This window comes from Calonectris borealis, chromosome 2 (genome assembly GCF_964195595.1).
Source record: "Calonectris borealis chromosome 2, bCalBor7.hap1.2, whole genome shotgun sequence".
Lineage (NCBI taxonomy): Eukaryota > Metazoa > Chordata > Aves > Procellariiformes > Procellariidae > Calonectris > Calonectris borealis.
Genome location: NC_134313.1, coordinates 133421245 through 133443123, shown reverse-complemented (window position 1 = coordinate 133443123; position 21879 = coordinate 133421245). Strand labels below are relative to the sequence as shown.

Below are 21879 nucleotides of genomic sequence, written 5' to 3'. Positions count from 1 at the left end.
GTGTTGGTACTAATTACTGGTATAGAACCTTGACATTAGACATTGCAAAAACCAAGCATCAACTAGACTAGCTCTTTGACAGCAAAGAGATAATTATTAGGCTTCCACTTTTAAGGAATTCCCAGGACTTATTAATGCTAGTACACAAAAAATCCCTGACCAAAGAAGAATAGAAGCTTTTTTCACTGTGATAAAATGACCCGCCTCCAAGAAAAAAATTATATATGATCAGACAATAAAAGACCCACTTAACAACTGCTTTGTCATGGGTTTGCTATAGACATCCTAATCATATCATCATTTTTCATTTCCACAGAAGCATCCAAGGAGGTGATTGACTAAATAGGTCAACAGTTTCCTGAAGGCTGCAGACTTAGAAAAAGAACTATATATATTGCCTATTTACTTTCCTTTGGCTTTGTCACCATCAATCCAGGCAAAGACAAGCCACCAAATTTGTGACTGAATCCATGCAGTGAAAACCACATGGTCAAAGAAATTATAGGATCATGTATCAACTTGTCTGAATTCTGGATCCCAAACACGACTTGACATGCAAAGCCTATTTTCAAAACTACTTCAATAATGAGAATTTGAAGTCCAGCTATACGTGTCTTTGGATCACTGGCACTGTTTAATATGTTAAGACCAATTTTGAGGCTCTCAGAGCTGTTATGTTTAAAATTCCAAACGTGTCTAAGGCACAGTGTTCATCAAACAAGACACAGAAGTTTCAAACATGTCACACCTCAAAAATATCAGGACTGACAAGAGAAGTATACCTACAAAGAGTTTTCTTTTTTCCTTGTACTTCTTTTCCCTAGCATTTTGGGATATTACTCTGGCATCTGTATCTGACCTCTGCACACTGGCTACAAAACCTCTTAGCTGGGATGTGAGGGTGGCATGGGACCTGGTTAAGCAGACAGGGTTGGTGGAATCTCCATCCTTGAAGGTTTTCAAGACTTGCAGAAGAAAGCCACAGCCTACCTCATCCAATCTTGGCAACAGTCTTGCTTCAAGGGGGAAGCTGGACTAGATGACCTCCAGAAGTCCCTATTAATAAGGACTTCTCTGAAAACGAGACACCAGGACAACACACTGGTATTTCTTTCCCGATGACTGACAGAAAACATCCCCTTTAAACAGACCAGATTTCAGAACAGCCCTGGAGTGCAAGTAGTCTGGGATTGTGCTAACCAATACCGCTTTCTAGATTTTCTAGTTTTGCAATGCTTTCTCAGGTTGTTTGTGCCCACGACAAAGCCTTGAGGAAATCACATTCTTCATCCAATAGGTCTATAGCTTTTCTATTAGCCAAAGCAAGCTTAACATTAACAAAGCTATTCCTTTATGGTATAATATTCTCATTCAGACAAACTCCTCCCACAAAAACAAGACTTAAAAGCTCCTCATTCTTCATTCGGCATTTGGCAGTTTGAGTTCATCAGTACAGAATTCTCCAAGCCAGCAGCCACATGCGTCTAGTCCCCTCTCTTCCCTATGCTCCCTTCCTGGTTCCACTTAGTAACTCTGTATCTGTCTTACCTATGTGGATGACACTTCAGCTTTTTCTTGGGCAGTCCACAGTCCAGCAGTGTCACACTCTCCTCCCAATACTCATTACAACATTTTCTACTTAGATATTTTTCTTCAGAGTCCACCTGTTTAGGAGAGCTGCATGCTTCAGAGACTACATGAAAAAAACCACAGGTGAAGCAAAGCAGCATCTTCAGCACGCTGCTCTCACGTTTAAAAAAAATTTCCCCCAAAAAAGTCAAGCACCCCCTGCTCCCCAAGAAATTTTAGGAGAAAATTTTAGGCTAAGCTAAGACTTCTAGGATAGTCTTATTTCTTCTCACCTTTTGACTTCCTGCCTTTAGAGAATGTTCTTCCTCCAAAACAGTCTCCAACACCTTACTTGCCTGTCCATTTTTACTGGGAAGCACATACCTTGCCACCCTCACTCGCCTCCACCACACACATCCATGCCCTCAGTCATTCAAATTGGCCTGTCAGTAGAAAAAACCCACATTGTTCAGTAGTTCATCATCATCCAATATCTACAGCTCTCAATTGCTATCTTCTAGTTGCTTCCCATGCTTACCCTGGATAAAGTATTGATTACTCCTACTGTTTGATACTCTTACTGTTGATTACTCTTACTGTTACTCTATTGGTCTTCAAAGGATACAGGCTATTTTCATAATATAGGACACAAGTGTGTCACTCAAAAGAAAAATAAAGTTAACAGACGAACACAGACACATTCCACAGTCAGGTCAGTCAGCCTTGAAAAACATAAGGAAGATTGTTAAGTATTGAATAATAAAATCTAATTCTATAATAAAGTGTAGTTTCATCTAATGTAACAGATACAGCTTGTACTATGCTGGTTAATTTTTCTTCAAAACCATCAAAATGATAACAAGTTTTCTACAGTCTAGCAATATGGATAAAAAACTTTTTTTTTTAAACTAAAAACGAATTGATTTTTATCTAAAATGTTATAAAAACTGACACTATTGAAAAAGGCAAAGTGTTGATGCTATGTTTAGAACACAACCACTCTCATTCAACACACTGTGTGGAACTGACAAAGAATGTCAGCTTTGCAAAAGATGGTAACAAATATTTTTTCCACTATCTAATCACATTAATCTGAGTTTCCTATGGTACTATATATTTTATATATAATAAATATGTTATTTATATATAAATAATTTCAAAGTTATCTCAGTCTTGTGAGGCATTGCAGCGTTGCAACTTTTAACCATTAAATGATTTTACACAGATACAAAATTTGAGATCACAACGTAATTAAGTTACTGACAAACTGAAAATCTATCAATTCTCCTTTCCATAAATTTTTTTATAGTAGCAACAAAAATTATTTCACTAGATAATCATTAATACAACAGAAATAATTCAGCAAGAAGGTGTACGCTAGTACAATTATGGTCATTTTATGGCTTCAATACATATTTGTGTGGAAGGCTGAATGCAGTAAACACATCAGAGAATATCTTATTACCCAATAATGCACACAGTCAGCTACCTCATTGGCATTATAAAATGGTTATTTTAGGTTCTTGTTGTTGTAAGAAAATTTTACAATTTTTGTTGTTCATTTTATTAGGTCATTTCTGATATGTAAGGTAGGGCACTGCAAGATAAGAGAAAAGAACACGGATATAAACGCACACACGCACACTATTTAACATGTCCTATCTACTAGCACCTAAAAAGTATATAGTCTATAGGTGAGAACTTTAAACAGTTTATGTACACAATTACTTGCTTGAAATGTTATTTCTGAAGTCATTAAAAAAAGTCAAATTAGGAACAAGCAATGATGTACTTAAAATTTGAGGATCGAATTTTCTCAGCTTACTGGTTGTCACCTTATTTAATAGGTGTTTTATTTTTAAGAAAACAAAAAAAACCCCAGAAGTATTTATATCAGCCACGGTGTTCACAAACCAGGCAAAGGACAGAAATGCATGCTTTTCCAGGATGTGCGTTATTCCTCCAAGAGAGGAAACCCGTTGCCTGTTGCTCTAATGAGTATATTTTTAGGTTTTTTCAATAGAGTAATAATCTGAAACAGACAACCACACATGCACATAAAGATGTTCTCCGACACCTTCTCTTCCCTCTTTCTCGTCCAATGAAGTGGGCCACCAAAAGGCCATAAAAGAATCAGGATTTTATATTCCAGTTGCTCTTGAATAGTTTTTACTCCAATAGCTGTGTTCCCCTCACCGTTCAACACTGCAACCACTTGTTTCACAAACACTCCAGCCAACACTCCACTTCCCCACAGAATAGCTTTTCTTATTATAGTTACTCGGTGTCCCGGGAGGGAGAAGTTCTGCAATCTCGCCGTACTTCATCTGGTCAGGCACAGCCCTGAGCAAAGGTAGAGGAAAGTATAACTACGGGAGAAAGACTGTTGAAATGAGTTACAGGACCGACCTTTGAAAAGTTACTACACTTCTTGAAGTCACTGTTCCTAACTGTTCTCAGTCCTGCTCCGCCATCCAACATACACCAGCTGTGAGTTCTGCTTCTAAAGCAGATTTCAGTTCTGAAACTCGCTTCTAAGGTTTTACCTTATAATCTCTTTACTTACCTATTTCACTTATCTATTTCACACCCAGTTTATGAAATGATAATTCTCTAATCCCAGAAAATGGTGAAACCAATGGTCCTGAGCATCTACTTTAAAAGCTTGAGGATGTTTTCTACAGAAACAGGTTTAATTTCTTCCTCTACATTTACTTCCAAGGAAGTATGAGCTGGAATATAAACCAGAGGTTAGGAGTTTCATATGTTACTGTTAGTGCGGTATCTTTACTTTGCCACTAACTAATGTTTTGTTAAAAAAATACAATTTTTTAAAAAATTGGATTTTGTTTTATTTTAGTAGTGGGATTCCAGTACATCTGCTACAAATCTGGGAGTCTTTGGGAATATGCAGAGACTTTTTTTTCCCCTTAAGAAAAGGCCTTTCTGTACTTTTTGAATTTTCATGTAGGGTTAAAACAAAATATTACTAGGAACATCAACCGCAAAAAATCATATGCATAGCCACGTCCTTTGTATTCATGTAGATATATCTTCAAAAACCCTAACTTTTGACAATAAAGTAGCCAAACACTTTTCAGATTTTCTAAAGACCACATGCTGCATATTTAAGCATTTCCATTTTTACTGACCCAAGCCAAAAACGTTTACAAACGGAAGGAAAAAAATCAGAAGTGTCTATGTAGGAAATAATTCTTGTAAAGTTTAAAGCAGTAAGTATACAATCCAGCCACTCTAAAATGACTGTAGCTGTAACTGATTATAGTAATTAAACATTCCCATTATACACTTTTATTGAATTTTCTATTTCAAAAAATATGTTTCTCAAACCACTTTAAAAATGGGCAAAGCAATACACAACATTGTCATGGTTTTGACACAATATGTATACACAGACATATTATGTCAAATGAAAAGTCAAAGAGAATCCCGTTTTCTGAAGTCATTAAATGACATTTCACTACTTTGCTCTTCTCCTTTCCTCCCCCACTCCCCAATTTTTATCTAGCTAGCTCAAGCAATGCATCGGATCTTAAATGGGTACTATTATTCTATTTTTTTTCCTTTATCCAGATGTTCTTGTTTTTCACCTCTGTGCTGTGAATCCCATAGCAGCTCTCAGCAGCAGTGGTGTCATACTGAACTGAACTGGTAGATAAGGCATCAAAACTGTTATGGTTAAACAGGTCTATAAGCAAACCGCTTCAACTTACAGAGATTCTTTTCTCAGCAACCATTATTTTTAATGAGGCTAGTTTACTTTTGGAATCTTGGCAAAAAACAGTCATTTACTCTAGTCCTAGAGCGATGACTGCGAACTGGGCAAACATAAAGATTACATGCAATGTAAAATCTGCATGTGCATATCATTACACAAAAAACCCATGATGTGCTGGGAAAGAGGCCTGTCAAGCTATCGTGTTTGTTAATGAAAAGAACAGTTTTATTCCAAACCAGTCTACTGTATCAGATTTGATAGAACAAGTGTTAACTAAACATCATGCTTAAAAGCTTTGATGAGAAAATCTAACACGTTAAACTAAGAAACAGTTCAAGGACAGCAGGAGGCAATTCCAGAACACAGGCGCAATCTATAAAGGCAAACTACCACAGCTTTTTGATGTTAAGTAAGTAGCAATATCAGTATACAACAAAGCTTAGAGGCAGACTGTTGTATCAAGTTTAAAAGTCTAATATCCAGGGTCAAAAGCCTCAATTACCTATTCTACTACTACTTTTCTTAGTGAAGAAATCAATGTTAAAGTCTGAGTATCTGAGGTGCAGCATAACTGAAACAGTAACATAAAAATTCAGATACTGAGGGAATAAGAAAAAACCCATGTGATAATTTAGGCAATGCTTTCAGCAAACCATACTCTTCTTAGTGAAGAAATCAACGTTAAAGTAAAACAGCAAAACATATATGTTTGGACTTCAACAAGGTGGGAGGTCAGAGACACTTACTTTGAAACATATACATTTCTTAAAATGGGTTATGCCCATTAAATGGCCTAAGAAGAAGGGCAACAGCATAAGATGAGTGGCACTTACTAAAACTGCAGATAAATTAATGCAGTAGCACTTTAAATTCATCCGTTTCAGGAGAAACCATAGAAGTACACATTCAAAAAAATACAAAACTGGGGAAAAAAATCCCCCCTTACTCAAAGTAGAGATTTACTATGTTTTTGACTATGTTATTGTATCAAATTTGTCAAACAGGCTACAGGACACACGTTACTAGCTATTTAATATTTCAGTTAATTGGCGAAAGATGATTTTCTAGTTATTTTTCATGAGTATGTGCTTTATTTTGTCTATTTATAAAAGAATATGGAAGGTATGATTAAATGGTAATTGGAAATGGAGGAAAGAGACCTTTTTAAGGCAAAAGAGGAAAAAAAACCCAACTTCATAATTGTACTTTTTCATTCTTTATTTTGAATATAGCAAGATATCTTTGCACCCGATACAGAAAACCACATGGATTCCTCTACATATTCTTCTATGCCTGTTCACAGCTTTTAAGAAATTACTGTGACCTTCACTGTGGATGAATCTAAGCTCATTCAAAAAGTTAAATAGGAACATAATTCTGTTGCTATCACTTTACCAAAGCAAAAAAAGTTTTGCCAATACCCTGACATGGCAATTTTAACACTTTTTACCTTTGTAAACAAAATCTAGAATTAAATCACTTTGGTTTTTAGGAATATTAATCATCATTGTCAGATATTCTAAATTAAGCCCTAAAAGTTAGAGAAAATGAATGGGGTGGAGAGGAGAAATGCTTTTTGTACAAATCTTTATAAATTATCAGTTGCCTATTTTGAGCAGGCTGGGCTGTAATGCCACCTGGTGGCTTAGAAAAAGTAACAGGATTCTGTTTGAACAATGCTTAATGGCTTGGAAAATATGCCATATTCTATAAAAATACCAAATATGGCAACAATGTTTAAGTTAATCATTTGCATTTCTTAGCTAACAAGTCTTTTTTCATTCTGCTGCTCCCAGTGTGCAGTATTTTAAGTTTTAAAGTTCACATGTCCAGATCTAACTTCAGCTGGTATTTTACAATTGTTTTCAATTGTGAGTTGAACTTGCCGATGAGTATATTATACTGTAAACAGTTGTACACATACACACAGAGTCTAATTCGTGCAATTAATGCCAAAAGTTGAATTTTTCCCCATTTGATGAAAAATCAAATACAGCAGAAGTCTAAAAGGAGGGTTACTGAAATGCTTTGTAAAATTACACTGTATAATTAATTCCATAGTAAGAACGTTTTTATGGTGTGTGTTGGTGACCTTTTATTACCATCAAGTTCACAATGCTGGTGGGCTGCCTTTTAATCCCTCCGCAGACAAAGGCCCTAAATAAACACAGATCCCTTCCTGGGAAAAAGTCCTCTCTGGTTAAATGGTAAGGAAATGAGTAAATCATTAGTAATCTTTAAAGCCAAAGCTATAAACTCAAGTTACCTTAAGTTAAAATGAAAGTGTCCTGCAAGAGTTTCAAAGTTCTGTCACAGATAGAAATCTCCAGCTCTTGACTCCAGACTAGGCGCCAGCTGATAAACAAACAATTTAAGTCAAGAGCTGGAGAATTCCCAGCTTTTTCATTTAATGGCTTTGGCCAAGAGTATTTATTGCCTCCAGTTTTATTCTCACTTAGCTCTAAGAGGAAATTTAAACTCATCATTATCTTAAAGCCCCATATGGGCCACAGTCAGCTCACCTGATAGAGCTCCTTTTACTCTGTGTAAGTTCTACTCCCCACTAGTGAAGTGATGTAATAGTGTAAACTAATTAAATGTAGTTTTAGGCTGACTTTTTAATAGGCTAAATAAATTTTGTTCAATATGGTTTATATTCCCACTTGGGGCAGTAACGATTCCAAAAAGTTTAACTTTACAGTTTCCAGTCTAAACTACTAGTAGTTTACTCCATAAAGGACAATTGAAACAAACAAATAAACAGTCTTCAGAACAAGAGCATCCAACTGTTAAAAGCAACTGCACTGAAAATTCTTTGCCATAAATTGATTCACTGGCACAAATTCTGATTCACAGAATTGTGAAAAAGCAGACTGCGTAACAATTCCAATACTTCAAACAAAACATTTCAGGAATGCAAGGACGTACATGTAATTAAAATTTAGTGTTTAGTACTTGTTCTGGTTTTAGAATGAAAATAGGCAAACCTATGGAGCTGGGAATTAAATATTAACTAAGCATCTGTCCTTAAGCCAAGGTATGGAATGCGGTCAGCAAATCCAACATCAAAATATTTTATCCTAACTCAACAGGAAGATAGCATCATCCTGTGCCTCAGATGCCACCTTCCGCCTCCTTCTGTTCTAAAAGAATATACTAGGAGGAGGCTAGAGTTCTTTTAACACAGATTCTAATGCTTATTTCACCTCAGAGATTTTTAAATCCATCATGATTTAGATTCAGCTCTTGCCCACCTCATCCCAGGCATCTCCCCTTAATAAAACGTATTTGTCCTGTATATTAATAGTTTAGAATCTTGTCACTTAAGAAATAAATTTCACAGATGTCAGAGATGGAGAACTGTGCTTAGCAAAAAGTCTGACTACCATTCCTAAAGGGTTAATAGAACTCAAACTTGAAACCAGGAGCTTGTATTCCCCTCCCACTCGGCCCCCTCCCCGCAAAATACTTTCCTAACCTGAGTTGGCTGAAAAAGCCAATTAATTGTTCCAATGTCTGCCAAGACTTCGTATTCCTTTAAAAATGCGGATAGTGTTTGAGACAGCTGGCTATTCCAAACCCAGGTAACACCCCTAAATGTGGAAAGAATGAGGGAACATGAATTATGATTAGTATTTTAAATGGATTTGTAATGAAACAGACAGACAGATATCTTAAACCTACTGCATTTCCAGCATATATTATTTAAAAAGAAAACCACGATGTCTAGATGTCTCGGCTGCTCCACTGAGTATATGGAAGCAGTTCAATGCAAATTGCATTAAAATACGTGGAACTAGTTTTTCTGTCTTTGTTAGGAATTGATAGTACAGACAGTATGATGTCATATAAAACACACACACAGACATGAAGCAACCACCAAGTGACAGACAAGAACCTTTCTGAGCCTGAGCCATTGCAATCCCTACAGAAACTAGTCATTTTAGGTCAAGTTAAGGTCATTGCAAGGCAGATAAAAGAAACCCTTTTTGACAGTTGTATGCCAAGTATCTGGCTTAGCATTGAGCCGAGAACTGCAATTAAATCCTTATTTACTTTTCTACATGAATAAGAGGTCTAAAATATACTACAGTACTAGGGAAAGCAAGAAAAAAGGCCATAAAACTCATTTTGCAACATCTCTGTTCATTAAGAAGCTCCTACTAAGAAATTGCTACTGACTGAGCTGTACATGGAGACAATGTAAAGAGGAAGGAGAAAATGGAACATTCAAATATTAACTGTTAATAACTAAAACACTAATTCATATAAAGTTATATGATTTTACTGTGTTGCAATAACATAAGTTACTCTCTTATAATCTCTTATATTTTAGAAGGGGAAGCGGTTATTTATATTTGTTGATAGCATTTCCACTATCATCAATTAAATACACCAGATTTATTGTATGTCTTTCCTGTAGCTTCAGATTTAAGCCACAGTTTTTATTTTTTGAAATAATCTCCCATTTGTGTTGACAGGTACACCTGCATGTAATATACTTTGTGCACTTTCGAAAATCCTTCTGTACTGAATATGTACACTAAAACACAGGTAAGTGTAAGCCAATGTTGACAATTTCTAAATACTGGGAAAAATTAGAGAAGTTTCCACAAATATATGAAAATTAACACAAGAAAAGAAAATCAGGGGCTGTTTTTTTGGGAGCACGTTCACATCTTTCTGGCCATTTTTAGTTTGTTTGCTTTTGTTTGTTTTTTAAGGAAAAGAAAAATGTTGAGAGCCTATGTGCAACACTCACAAATTCTGAACTGTGACTTCTCCAGCTTAATTTTCCCCCTCTCTAAGCTTAATTTCCATGCAGTTTATTTAAATACATAAAAACTATGGAGTTCTATCTCACCAAAGTGAGTACTTATTCATAGTGACAATTAAATTTGTTGGCTTTCATAGGAACTACCTGATTAGGGAGGCAAAGCAACGATGGGCTGCACAAATTAGCTCCAGAGTTCTAAGGTATCCCTTAGATAGGCATTGCCCTCCGAAAACACATCCTCAGCTCGGGAAGTTCAGATCCACTTGAAGCAACACACGCAGGTGACCAAGAGCAGTAGACACCTTCCTAGTGAGAGTTGTCAGTACAGGTATGTATTCTAATAACACTTGGCAAAGTTGCAGACAAAGTTCAGTGGTTTCAGCAACCTACATGAGCATTAGGAACAGTTAAAACTTTACACTAAAGCCACGCACCAATAAAAGAAACACTCCTTCACAAACGCAGTCTACGCCAGGTACTTACAGACAAGTACCTTTCAGCTAATAAACCTTGTCCAGTTCTCTTTTCCCCCCAAAATCCTGTATATTTTGTCATTGGAAATCCAGGGCAACAACTGGAATTTAGAAAATGTGTTTTATTTCATCAGCCAGTGTAGAGGATACTCAGGTTATGGAATAAAGTGACAGAGATTCAAGAATGCTCATTCCCAGCTGCGGCCTTATGAGAAACAGCAATATACCTTCTAGAGTGGATGAAGAGAAAGGAAAAATGGACATTATTTCTGCTTCAATTAGAGAGTTAGGAAGTGAGGGACAGCATTTAAAGTGAGTCAGCCATTGTTGTGCTGAAGACACATAAATAGAGTAATAATGAAACGTAACAACTTGCAAAGCCTAAATACATAGTTCTGCTTCAAGGTCATGTTTGCAGGAAACACTGCTTTGAAAATAACCATAAAATATTCTAACCCAATATTATCCCATTTCCAAGAAAGGCTGAAAGGAGTCTAAGTCATTGTGCTAAGTTATATTCCAACAAGGTTTAAATAATATATCAATAAGGTTAGATGCTGAATATAGCAAACAATAAATCCTTGAACTTAGGTGACACCAAATAATAAATCCTCTATGTTTCGTTCGGGATGACGGATATTTCCAAATAATTAAAGCAATTAGCTTATAGCTGCATGAAAAGTCCAGCCAAATCATGCCCAGGATGCCAGCTCTACATAGTGCTCTGAAACCTTGAGTTTCAAAGATAGTAATTCAGTAGTGTAAGACAGAGAGATTACCCCACAGACACTTAACAGACACTTAACAGACACTGAGGACACACCTCTTCAACTTGCACTAAATTCCCATTGAAATGGATGGACTTAAGTAGATGCTTAAGTGTTTTATGCTGAATTGGAGCTTTATAGATGTGCTCTATAAAGGTATTTCTAATGATTTTCTTTCCCATGACTGCATATAGTTTAAATTTCTGGACCCTCAGCAATAAAGGGATACCAGTGAAAATGTTATTAAAATTAAGTTTTGATAGTGATGAACTAATCATGTGTCTTGTAACATTTGCTGTTTCTGTAAGCTTCTGTTTCTAGAGCCCAAAGCTGAAAATAGCAGGTTTTAACATATACTAAAGTTTTAGCCTTCAGTGCTTTTAAATGTTAATGCCAACAAACTAAAAATAATCTGATGAAATTTAAAATGAGTTGTCTCTAAAACATTCAAGATTTGGAACATTTGACCTATGAATTCATTAACATATGGAATTAGGGGAAAAAAAAGGCAAGATGGAGAAGACTTTCAAATGCTTCAATGGGATCTAATGCCCTATGGTTCAATAAGCTGTTGGTATCTACTGCCATAATTAATTATACTCATGCTTCCCTTCTCCCTCTTGTTAATAAAACAGAAGACAACAAAGTAGATTTATTACTTGTTTGTCCAATCAGTAATCTGCATGAACTACCTGAAAAAACAAGACCCCAAAATGATGAGTACACAAGAAGCTGCCAAACCACGTATCCTCTCTCCACTTTGTTTTCCATTGAGTAGCTTTTTCTTGTGAGTAATTCAATAGCAAAGGGGGGAAAAAAAAAGCTATTGTACTTCACTGCTTCTTGCACAGTGTGATGAAAGAACTGACTCAGAAACTTGTTTTCTATTTTCAGCTGTATTATTTGGTCTAATAAAAATTTCTACCTCTCTGTACACAATTTCCCTTCTTCATATTCTTAAACCACGATGTAAAAGAACACTTGTACTGTGTTACTGTGATTAGTAGTGAAACATTATAGATACGTATCATTCATGTGGCAAGAATTTAATTAGCATAATAATACAGTACTATCGCAAGAATTTATGACTAAAAAAGAGTTGAAATTCCTCTGTGGTTCAGCATTCAGGAGCAAGGGAAAACGGCAACTCACACCACTTTTAGACTCCGAGGATTACTGCACCCAAGCAGTAATTTACACACATCCCACAAGAAATGGCAGAGCCATAGGAAATGCCACTCTTAACCACATAGGGTTATACTTGACTGACAACTGCGTTCGGCCTGTCTTTTTCCAATTAAGCTCCATCTGTTTCCTCAGTTGGACTGGTTGGCTTGAGGCCTCTCAACAGAACATCCACTGTATGTTACTGCATCCACCCTCCCAAAAACCTTTCACTGCCAGAAGCGAGGGGATGCTTCCTCAAAGCATGTCATTGGGTAGGGGCAGGCGAGATGGGTGGGTGGGTGGGAGTGGATGTGTGGCACGTGAGCATTGGGAGCAACCTGAAAAAGCATGATTTTAGTAACTTTGACACATCCAAGGAAGGGTTAAGTACCTACAAAATAAAATAAAAAGCACCATTTTTCTTTCATTATATAGTCTGACCAAAAAGCTTCTGAAACCAAAATTAAATAGTGTGTTCCCTTCCACCCCCCAACATACACATTCTAAAATAAATAATGGCCAAACTGATTTAAATGAAATTCTGTAGAAGAATTTGTGCTTGGATGAAAATGGCACATTTGAGCCTGAAGCAAAAGTAAAACTGCCAAGTTATAAACCTCTCAAAGAGAAGGTTTATAATGGAAATGCCAACAGACCCTTAACTATAGTGGAGCTGTTAGGTGCCAACTTATAAATAATTTTAGTTTTTGTGGTTACTTACGATAAATTAGATACAGTGCAAGTGGAAACAGTAGGGTTCTGATTCAGTAAACAGTAATGGCCAAGAGTGCATGTTTGGATTTTTAGACAAGTATAGCATAGATTTGATGCTGGCTCTGAAATGGAGTCTATAAGGGACATTTGGACTTTTTAAAGTAGTAAGCAAGCCATATTCTGAATTCTTGAGGGCTTGTAAAATAAAAACTCCTTAACAAGCTTTGCTGCCTACTGTTTCAATGTTCTAAGAATTCTTTAACCCAGTTACCAAAAAATGCTCCATTCAAGATTGGTATAATTGTCTACTAAGGAAAACAACACACTAAATAAGTGCCCATAGTCACATTTAGTGTTAAGAATTGCTAAGCATACTAATACAGCGGGGAAAAAGTGCCAGTGACCAAACAGTAACAGATTAATCACCTTCTTCTTTATTAGGTGTGCTAGTCGCTGCACCACTAATAGAAATGCCTTCCTACAGTCCAGTTTGTTCTAGCACAGGAATGATGCATTTAGGTGATCAGGTATGTTCATTCTGGCCCTGGGAGGCATTTATCGCATTGTTTCACAGCAGTCAAGCCCCACGCCTTAGCACGATACGTTGAGGTAGTGAGGGATGCTATTAGTGCTCTCTGCAGGAACTTCCATCTTGGACAGGGTGGGAGCCCTCAGAGGCAGCCAGGATTCAGGCTGCTACGAGGATGCTCCATCTCAGGAAACTCTCTTGCTTGCCAAATTCACATCAGCATCTCATTTAGCGCTTCCACTGTAAAACCTTCCTGCTGCCCCAGCGTCACCCCCAACTCCCCACTAATATAAATTCTAAGACGAGTATCTCCAGAAATACGAAAGCTATACAGACTCCTAGTTTACTCTAACTAGAGCTCTATTACAGCAATGTTTCAAATGCTGATAATGCTACTGAAAATTCCTTTCTCCAATTGTCCTCCAACTTTTAAGAGAGGAAATCTCTATTCTTCCAGCATACTCGACGTAAAATGCCTTATTCAAGGCAAAAAGCATCTAGCTGCTCCCAAATACTGCTTTCGGACTACTAGCAATTGTAGCAATTCTGGGAAATAGTTTAACCAGAACAATGTTGGACATCATAAATCAACCAAGTTTGAAGAGCTATGTATAGTCATATACCTGTACAGATTATCTACAAGTTACTTTGATATTGAATTCTGAAAAGTCGTGATTTTAAGTAAAACCAAGAAATCTAACACAAATGAAACACAAGTAGTACGCTCCTCAGCCAGAGCTAAAAGTCAATGTGACTTTCTCTGTACTCCCACTGGCAAATATACTAAGAGCCACAAGCCACACGTTCCCACCATACATTCTCAGAAAGCAAAGGAAATACTGATTTAAAACAAAATGACAGCAAAAATGTGTTGTTTCTGACTGCATATGGTTAAACTATATAGTTACTGAGTAACTAGGATCTTATACAGTTTGCAGCAACTCATATCAAATAAAGCAAATGGCTAATAATTACATGTCAGATTAGTATTGTTGCCAATGACCTAAACTACACATTAAAAAAATCTGGTAGTTTACCAACAGTTAAACAACATAAAGGGATACTAGCAAATCATTATGTGGATTTATTTAAAATACGTAAAGGTTTTAATAAAGTGTTACACAGTGTTTCACACTTCCCCCCCCCCATTATTACTGCAGACAAATTTACCATTCTTCCACAATACAGAATAATTAAAATACAACTGCTTACAGAACCAGGAACAGAAACTGAAGGGTCAACATTAGGGTGACATTTCCACACGTTACTCTGTTCCTGTCAAGCCACCCTTTAACTCTTCTTATGAAAAGATACAGGTTAAAGCTGTCTAAGGTCTAGGAAATTCCACGTGCTGTGTCCCAGTGAAACTACAGGAATGAAAACAATAACTAAGTTTTAAGGGTTAAAGTTGTAGGTCAAATACAGTGCAGTAAGTAATTTTGTTTTCACTTCAGGTCCTATGTTGTGCTTGGCATGAAGACAACTGTAGTTAAAAACTCTTTCTTCAGCTCTGGAACTGCATGACTCTCCTCTGTCCTTTCCATTTCAGTAGATCGAAGCGGTGAGCCAACAGGACTAAATACTGTTGGACAAACTGAAAGGTGAACATTTACATGTTTTGTATGCTCACAGCTGAATTCTAAATCCTTATCAACAGTAAAAGGCAATACTGTTTCCCTTACACATTTATTTAACGTTATAAATCACATTTTTTAAAAACGAGGTTGGAGGAGGAAGAATTAGGAAATCTTGATACTTCTATGTGCTCTCTGTGGATTAAGCAGGAGCAGTCCTGCTAAGGACAAAAGCTCAACCTATTGAGTTGTCTCACAATGGGCAATACTACAGTAAGCACTATAAACATGGAGTAATTTTCAGGTATTTTTTAAAGCACAGAGGGAGTACTTCTGCTAGAACATTCTCCCCTTTTTTATCAGCACAACTTAAGAGACTTGTCAAAACATAAAGATGCCCTCCACTACAAGAGAACTTTCTGCAACGAATCAGTGACTTAGAATGGCTCCGGATCGTCAGATAATATCGTCACACATAAATCCCATCCTTTACCAACTCATCACCATGACTTTAAAAATGAAACACAAGTAACCCAGAATACTACATCATCCAGATGGGGGTCAATAGAAGATCAGCTTTCATTCCTATTGATCCTGGATTTAGCCATTTAGGAGATCAACGAACAATTGACTTCAAGGGCCTGCACTACAAGACAAGGGCAGTTGTCCCTGCCTGCAAAGTTTCCTCTACCTGGGTTTTTTTTTTTCACTCCTTTAAAATTGTTTAAGTGTTTAATGGGCCTACAAAGGAGTCTTCTTCAACACAGAGTAGTTTGCATGACTGTGTCCTAAGATTTTGGTTCAGGTACTTAGGATGTTAATGTTTCTTCTTGTGTGTCTGGTGTAAGATCTGCAGATCTCCCTTACTGAATAAGAGACAAAATAAAATGTGTAATTCTAAGTCTTCAGTGGCCCAATCCATTTAAGTAAGTCAGGTTTCTCTGGACTTTTTTTTTTAAACAATAGGAGTTGCACACAGACTGAAAAAGTCTGCTTAGGGCAACACTGAATTGCAAGTACAACTGCTTCGCATTAAGATTCAGAATCAGTTGCATTTTCTCCAGTGGCACCTCCAGTGCTTCTAGCTGGCAGGGACTGTCCCCACACTGAAGGCTGCTGTGCAGGCACAGTGTACTGCCAGTTCTACTCTGTGCTGTGCTTTCCAGTTTGTACTTGCTGCTCTGGTGTGCTGTGGTGCTGGGCTTGGTGCCGACGTGTGTGCCATCCACATTTAGCATAGTACGGAATTAGGAGTCAGGGGGTTATTAAGGTCTGGTGCTCATCATCCCCACTGTCCCATGCACAGGAGTCGCGCTAGGTTTTTTGACTAAATGAAAAATACACACTTTGAACAAAAGGCTCCGTTTAAAGAGCAAAAAGAGAGAAAAAGAAGCCTACGAACATTTAAAACCAAAACAAACTTTGTAGAAAGCTTCAAAGTCATCACTGCATTCCAGAAACATTTCCAAACACCACCTGCAACTCCTTAACTTTAAAAGTTCTCTAGAAGAAGCAATCAAAATTTAAAAAGTGAAACGAAATTAATTTTCATTCCCTAGGACTTAGGACAGGCTGAAATTTGAAGATCTTTCTTCCTCTCTGTATCTCGGAACGCTTGACAGGATGAGCCAGATATTAGCATTAAAGCAACCACAAGCAAACAGAGCAGCTATTAGGAATGCGGTAACAGCTCACATACAGCCGTGGATATTAGAACCAGTTTTACTGAGAAAAGGAATGTTGGCTCTCATTCTGCAGTTATCCCCTACTCTTTTTCAAAGAGTGCCCCAGGGATTTTTAACTTCCATCTGGACAGTTTTCCGTTAACTGTTTTTGAACACCATGTGTGAGAACACAACAGAATTGTAGACATTGGAGATGGAAAAGACCTATTAGATCATGTAGCCATCCTCCTGCCAGTTAAAGATTTTTCCCTACAGAATAGTTCCTAGCACTTTGCCCAGGACAGTTTAAAGCATGTCGAGATATTTGGCTTTAACCATCTCCTTTGGAAAATTATTCCACAGTGTATGAAGAATGTTGTTAGGAAGTTTTTCCTGGTAGACACAGCATGCATTTTTCTTTCCTTAATAATTTCCAGCCTATTATTCGTGGTTATATCCCATTGGGCAAGCCTGAATAACTCATCTTTACACCTTTGAATAAATGGAGACAGATATGTTTCCCTACACATCAGTCACTAGTTGGCCAGACTACACACAGTTTTATAGCCAAAATATACACTATACTTTAATAAAATCAGTCATTCCAGCCTTTTAGTCATTGTAGGAACAATTGCCTCCACCCCAGTGAACATTTTTAGATGACACTCTCAACAAATCTGTTTATTCTTCCTTGCCTTCTGCTACCTTTTGCATTCTCCATAAAATAAAATAAAAAGCATAACAGACTCACAGAAGAAAAATACCCTTGCAAAGTCAGCACATCAGTAAATGTTCTTCTGCAACAGCAGCTGCTGCCAACATCATGATTTCTGCACAGGGTTTATACTTCCTCCCTCCCCAGTGTCAAAATAAGCATTTTGCCAATGTGTAACATTTTCAAGATCTTCATTCCTTTCCATCTTCTCTCCAACTAAAGAGGTCTATTAAACTAGCTTTATTTTGACAAACATGACTATTGTTAAATAGTTTAAAACATAAGTTACTAGGAATCAGAATCTTTTTAAGCATCTCAGATTTCAAAGTATTTCTTTGTCCTCATTTCAGCTTCCTTAAATCAGTTCACCCAATCCTTCCCTTTTTTGTTATCAGTTACTTCCTGCAGTACTTTTACCTCATTTAAATTTCAGAATAACGCAATAACATGTTTCATACTACCTTTAACATTAAGGTTGTACATCGTAATTTCTACTACCATCCCTAGATCACAAACTTTGCAAAAAATTAATATGATCAGATGCATTCAGCAAAAATGTAAGCAGAGAAATTAAGAAACATGTCAGGAAAGAAAAGATCAGGCAAGACACGGAGTGACTGGGGAAGAGCAGAAGTGAGGTGAAAATGCTATGCTCGGTACCAGAAGCACAGAGAACATTGTGGCCATTCTGAATACATGCATTTAGGCTTTAAAAATAAAGCATAGAAGCATAAATCCAGAAATAACAATGAGCAAATGCTGATATGCCTTTAGATCTTTTCCTCACCAACAAGAACACCTGCCCTTGAGGGGGACAGGTTATTAGCTCTAAATTCATGAACCGGCTTTGTCTTGGCAGCGTTTCAAGGATCCTAACAGATATTCCAATCACTGCATTAGCAGGCCAAAAAGCCAAAACCAAACAAAACCTCTATGCCACTGAATACAAGAGATTCCTTATTTCATGTCTTCTGTTTATTTAAAAAGCACATAATCTCTCAAATTAGAGATGTTGAATCAGCCAATCAACTCTTCCACTCCCATAAAGTCATACGATTGCATTTCTCTAAAAATACACAAATCTAAAGAAACAAAGCAGATACAACCTAGGAAAGCCAGTTAAAAAGTAGCTCTATGAATGCTCTCCAACAGAAGAGAGGTCTATTAACCAGCTTTATTGTGTCAAACATATTGATGATGCTTTCTTATTACAATAGAACTTACAAGCTAAGAGATGCAACGTTTGAACAACTCATTTTTTATTATTTAGTCTAGTCTTAAAACATCTTTCAAATCATCTTTGCAAGCATTAGTGTGCACAGACAGTCTTAGCTCTTCTGCAAGGCCCTCTCCTCTGCTTCCCTTGGAAGAGACACTGCACTAAACCGTCAATGTTCAAGTAAGAGAAACATGTTCACTAGTTATTCTGTTTGGCCTATTTAATCTCTGCTATCAGTCTGATCATGCCATTGAAATACATTCACTTTTCCAATTTTGAGAAGGTGTCCTTTTTTTTTTAAAGCTGGAACCATGAAATATATTGCTCTTTGAAAGGATATCAAAGAAAAGATCTTCACAGTATTTCTAAACATTCTTTTTCTTTGCTCCATGTTAAGTACAGATTTGGCCATACAGGGAATAAGCCTGCAATTCACTCTTCAAGGACTCACATTTTACTCCATTACCAGAGAGCTGAAGTCTCAATTTGTCAGTGTTACTACTAATATTCTTTCCATCCCTCAATGGTTAGCTGGAGTGTACGGTAGTAGTATTATAAGATGAAACAGTTTGAAATGACAGCTGGAATAGAAACTCCAACCTTTTCTAACCAGCTCCAGCCCACGGTTCCTACAAAAAAATGTTTTATTCCACTGTTTATTACTATTTTAGCATGACTACAGTTCTCTACATGACAGCTCTTATTAACAATTAGCAGTTTGACTTCTTTAGTGATGACTATCTTGGCTAAAGTAGACAGTGAGGGGAAAGATCTACCTAAGTTTCATTATCGGATCTAAAGAACCATACTTACAAAAGAATCGGAAACAGTTTATCTGTAACTCCAAAAACAGAAAAACAAATCAAGCTGTCACATCTTTTTGTGAAGTTCCAGCAGAATGCAGTACAACGTATTTTGAGCAGAAGAGGAGCTGATGTGATTTCAAGACTCAGTGGAAGGGAAAAAAGTTGAAAAGGTAATACCTGAACACTAACAATGCTTACAATGAAGAAAGCATCACATCAGAAATAAAAAAAAAACATTTCACCCACTGTACTTTAGACAATGCATATTTTGTATACTGAATCAAAAAGAGAGAAATGTTACAGCAGCATCAGTGAAACTACTAGTAAAGTTTGCTCTGGACGGCAAGCTGAGAGTCTGTATCATACTTTCAGTGAAATCAGTGGGAGGACAAACTCGACACAATTCTTAAAGGCTAAATTTAGATCTCTTGCTCAGCCAGTAGTGTCTTCAGTGCCAACAGAAGTCAGTTTTAAATACACTTCTGTGATAATGTGTGCTTTAAAAGCCTTTTATAAATAGAAAGGTGCAGAATCCAATCTTCGCAAAAAGATACATTTACTCCTCTAGAATTAAAAATAAATATAGTAAATAAACACAGATTTTGAAGACATTTCCTCATTTGTCATACTCTCACAAAGCTCACAAATCAGGGCAGCACTGGGAGCTGTGACACAACTTTCTCATGTGGACCTGCAAGAGATCCTAATCCCAGGATAAAGCGATTGCTATCTCTAGACAGCATTAGCAGCATAATCTACATGCATCTACTGGGATGAGAAGTATTTTCCAAAGTCAATTAATACAAAATAACACTATAGTAACTTGGTGCATCAACTTCTACTTAATGGGTCCTGTAAGCTGCAAGTGAATGCTGTAGGCCAATCATATGAAGAAGACAGCACTACTACACGGGTGCGCAGCCCCATCTGAAAGAGCAAGGGAAAGAATCTTTCAGGCTGTAAACAAGCCACTAAAATCTGGCACTAATGCGAGGCCTTAAGATACTTCATTTGCAATGTCAGGACAGGATTAAAATTTTCACTATTTCTCCGTAAGGTTTATAGACCAAGCAATTTTCAAAATATTATTTAGTTTGTGAAATAAATTGTTCACAGTGCAGATGAACATTAACATCCATCAGGCAACACCCAAATACCTAAAATCACAAGTGGAATTGTCTGCCAATAACAGCTAGTAAACAGATAGGTCAGGACGTACAAAAATACCCCAATGTATTGGGATGTTTAGGTCTTGCAACATGGAAAGAACAAAGCATAACATTAAAGCTTTTTCTAACATACTTCTCCACATTTCTAGCAACTGCCCACCTTAAACACGATTGGTACAGAGTGCTCCTTGGCATTCACAAACATATTATGTACTAGAAAGCTAAGTATCAATTCTTTCCCCCTCCTTCAGAATATCACTCAATCTGTAACTGACACTAAACATCAAATAATTTGTATTCAGATAAACCACTAACACCAAAAAAGCCATTTGTGTTCAGACTAGTCAACTGCATGTTATCATATTAACCCAGTCTCGGCATTACCATTTTCTCAAGGAACAAAACCCCCAAAACAGCTAGGATTGTTCTGGAATCAGACTTTTTTTTTTTTTCTTTCTTTGTAGTTATAGCGTAGTCAGCCTTAAAGCAAAAACCTATGGGTAAAAACAAATTACAGAGGTTTCCAGAAGGTAAATAATTCCCTCAGGTAAACAACATATTTGGGGGAAAGGGATTGAAGAGAACCACATAAAAGAGTCAGAATTGCCCAATTGGTAAGTAGAAGGCCATGCTGTGTTTAGAAAAGGATCAGGTAGATATATAATCCACCCACAACATACTCTTTTTCTGTGGTTTTTATTCCCAGGCTGACAAGTTACCTAACCTTCTAAAACAAGGACTAATACTTTGGCTGGGAAGCAAGAATCTTGTCTTCCCCATTATATTCTTCAGTATCGCCTACCCAGGTCTTTCTACTTTCTGTTCACAGTAGAATTTGGATGAAAATTTTGGCATTTAGTGTGTAGCCAAATCCTGCCTTCGTTTTCAGTTGAAAATTAAAAAGATGGTTAGTTTTTCCTCCTCACCCACACTCATCTTCATGATCTGAAATTCAGGCTATGCTCTTTCTAGCTTGTGCATCATACCTTTGCCAAAC

General features: G+C 36.9%; 1 protein-coding gene across 2 annotated transcripts in view; it reads right to left on the bottom strand.

Annotated features, from left to right (window-relative positions):
- The window catches only part of HIBADH (3-hydroxyisobutyrate dehydrogenase), a 90444-nt gene that overhangs the window by 47695 nt on the left and 20870 nt on the right, over nt 1-21879 (bottom strand). The gene's annotated exons all lie outside the window — the stretch shown is intronic.